General features: G+C 38.3%; 1 long non-coding RNA gene across 1 annotated transcript; it reads right to left on the bottom strand.

The window, feature by feature from the left end:
* Positions 1–903: 903 nt before the first annotated feature.
* Positions 904–3,022, bottom strand: LOC139928460 (uncharacterized). Its single transcript, XR_011785375.2, has 3 exons — positions 2,955–3,022; positions 2,445–2,540; positions 904–1,233 (listed from the first exon to the last, which is right to left on the bottom strand). It is a non-coding gene; the product is annotated as an uncharacterized LOC139928460 (long non-coding RNA).
* Between the last annotated feature and the right edge of the window lie 462 nt (positions 3,023–3,484).

Raw genomic sequence — 3,484 nt, 5'->3', positions numbered from 1 at the left:
TAGCTTTTGTTGCGACAACTTAAAATTGTATAGTAGCTACTCAATTCATTTAAGGAAACTGATTGCCTTAAACCTTTTAAGTTGCATTAACTCAATACAAATACTCAACTAGTTAGATGCAATAAATTTATTAACTGAACATCACATTCTTGACCACAGCATGACAAATAATAAATTTCAACATTCACAGCTGCCAACAGAAAAATTCACTGATAAAATACTCAGTGCTCACAACCAAAACATCTGTAAAAATGTTCAAATGAAATGTTCTAGTGAGAGTCAACAAAAGCTTTCATATAACAACTGAGCAGCAGGGTTTGAAATTGACACTGGGTAAGCACCAAACAGGTTGTATTTGGCAGACAAATCAATATGGATCTCCTGCCATTTGAGACAATACCATTTGAAACCCTAATTTATATATACAGTCTTTGCCCATTGTGAAACTTTGGCCCTGCTGACCACCATACACACTAACAAATCAAATCCAAGTAAAACACTGGCTCTGTATTGAACAGGTTCCTTGACTAGCTGCCTGTTATGCTGCTCTACATAAAACAGTAGAGTCTAAACTTCTATTTACCTGCTGCCTAAATGGTCAATTTGTTGAAACAGGAGAAAGAAAACAATGCAGAGGAAAACAGAAAAAGATAAAGTAAATTAAAATTGTAATTGAAATTAAAACTCAATCTGATTCTTCTGAGTCTCCTTGTTGAATGATTCACACAGGACCTGATTCTAGACACAAAACGGCACTTAAAACTAAACATTGTTCACTAACAAATGTACATTATTTGGGGCAGTAAACAGTATTCTTGACAGGTACATTTTTTTTGTTTACCAGCCCTTGGCAGGTGAGCCAAAAAGTTCCAGTTTCAGACCAAAATGTTCCAGTTTCAGACCACATCCTGTCTGACTTTACTCTAGCTCATTTCTCAAGGCCTGCAACTTAGGTTTGAGCTGCTTTCTTCCATCATCAAGATTTAAGAGGACAACCTGGATGAACTCAAAGAAGCCACTCAGCTTCTCTGGGTAGCTCAAATGGAGAGCATAGATTAGGCCAAACAAAAACACCAGCGCATCTGTCCAAGATGTGTGAGACATTACAACCTGATCCTCAAGGATGACTGACACATGGAGAGGTTGAAAGGGAATCCCTGCAGCCACATCCTCTTCATCCACCATGGCCACCAGCGCCACTGGACCCTCCTGGAATGCTTCAAACTCCTCCTCCTGAAAGAGGAAATACACATGAAGTCAAAAACATGTGTGTGTACAAATCAGTCAACTATGATAGGCTAATGAAGAAGAAATAAACCTTGGATGCTGCTCTCAGGAAATACACTAAATTAGTGTGCTTACAAACTTTCACAAGTGTAGGTTAAAGCAGTATCAAGGGCACAAAGTGGTATGGTAGAGGGAAGACAATGCAGTGGTTAGCAAATAAGGTGTCATCTTTTGCTACATGCATATTCATGCTGGAGGGGCTATAACATCTAGGCTACAATGTAAAATAGCGTTATGAACAAAGAAACATACTGATAGAAACCAATGTTTATGTTCTGAGTAACCTGTTTTTTTAAACAAACACACAGTTTGGATCAGTGCTCTGACATTATAATTTTGACCCCCCAATTAACCCAGTCCACATAGGAATCCCAGTTACAGACCTAGACTCCACTGGCACAGCACATAAATTAATTGTATATTAATGTCTCAATGTGAACCTGTTTTTTATTGTGGTTCAACACATTAACTGCAAGCAAAGAAGAATCAACATCATCATCAGGCCTCTATGCTTGGGCCCCTAATGATTTCTGTAAAACAATGACATTTTGTCTGCACCCACAAAAGATGGCCAAATGCAGTGACTTGTTGTTTTTAATAATTACTTTATGATGGATTGAGTTAAAATAATGAACTTGTCACAAAACTTACAACCTTAAACTCCTGACTCCCGCAACGTAATCTGTGACACATGTATGGGCATTAGGCAGTACGGCTGATAGCCCCCTAGACGGCAGGCGGGGTACAAAAACGTTGCATTAAAATGATCAACATATCAGTACCTTAGTTATAAATTGGCTATTCAGCTGCACACCAGTCTTCCAACACTTAAGTACATGTCGCAATTGCGGTGAAAATTGAATGAATGTAGCGGAAATACTGTCTAGTTAAGATCAGATCATTCACACCTCCTACTTGACAGAACTGGCCACAAATGAGTATATCGTTGATCAGCGCGCTTACCCAGAACCCTAGCAGTGTGTCAGTACCGCCCCCCTAGCAAAAACACATGTAGTGTAGAGAACCGGCTTCGCGGCAGCTAATGGAGCCAACACTACGAGGCTGCATCAAATGTTTTGTACAGATCAGTGGTTCGTCTGTGCAAACAAGAGAAGATCATGAGCAATGAGTAAGGGTAAGGGAGAATGAGGAGTTACCTTGCAATTCTTGAAGATCTCTCATGAGACCTCTTTTAAGTACAGTGGTAGGCCAGCCAGGGCTGCTGTTCTAGCTGCATTGATGTCATTCTTGTCCTGTTACACAAATAAGGGGGGGGGGGGGGGGGGGGGGGGGGGGGTTTCCCAATTAGGCCGCTCATCATCCGCATTCAAGAGCAAGTCTATGAGGGGTGGAAGTAACAAAAATAATAAATTAAACACAGAATCGATTAAATAGCTAACAAATTAAATGGTGGACTGAATAAAATGCTATCATATTAAATAATGTATTAAATAAAATCAATAAAGTTGGTAGTGTTTTTTTAACACTTAAATATTTAATTGCATTTTATTTGATGTAACATTTAATTTCATTGATTTTATTTGATGCAACATTTAATAAAACATTTTATTCAATCCACCATTTCATTTGATAGCTATTTCATCAATTCGGTGTTTATTATTTTTGTTACTTCCACCCCTCAGTCAACACATCAATAAGACTCTTACCTGCTCCTCATATGCCATCAGAAGATCTGCCATCTTCTCACCAAAAGCTCCAGTCTTCCTCTGTTTGTAGAGTTTGAGCAGCTGTGGTGTGTTTTTATCGAGCGCAGCGAAGAAGGAAAATGGTAGGTTTTGATTGGTGATCCTATGGAATTCGCCATAGAGCTGTACCAAAAACAAAAGCATAAAGAGATATTCCATCATTAGCCTAAATCATGACAATACTATTTTTTCCATACTTGGATGAAAGTGAATCAGTCATAAGGATTTACAAAGTGGTCACTGATTCATTTGATCATTCATGTTTGGATTTGTTTTAAAGTCTTGGAAAACCCTTGTTCACTTTTCTGAGCATAAAAGACAATCAAATAGCAATGAAGATTTGAAGTCATACTTATTTTTCACCTAAATTATTATATTGAGCTTTGTTCCCCTGATGACATCATCGTGAGGACAATGTCACGCTACTCAATTCTTAATCCAAACCAAGAAATAATAATGTTGGCTATGTGTGTGACATATCACCTTTGTTT

The sequence above is a fragment of the Centroberyx gerrardi genome, chromosome 24 (assembly GCF_048128805.1).
Source record: "Centroberyx gerrardi isolate f3 chromosome 24, fCenGer3.hap1.cur.20231027, whole genome shotgun sequence".
In the NCBI taxonomy this organism is placed as follows: domain Eukaryota; kingdom Metazoa; phylum Chordata; class Actinopteri; order Beryciformes; family Berycidae; genus Centroberyx; species Centroberyx gerrardi.
Note: the sequence above shows the minus strand (reverse complement) of the source record. Positions and strands in the feature narration are given on the sequence as shown.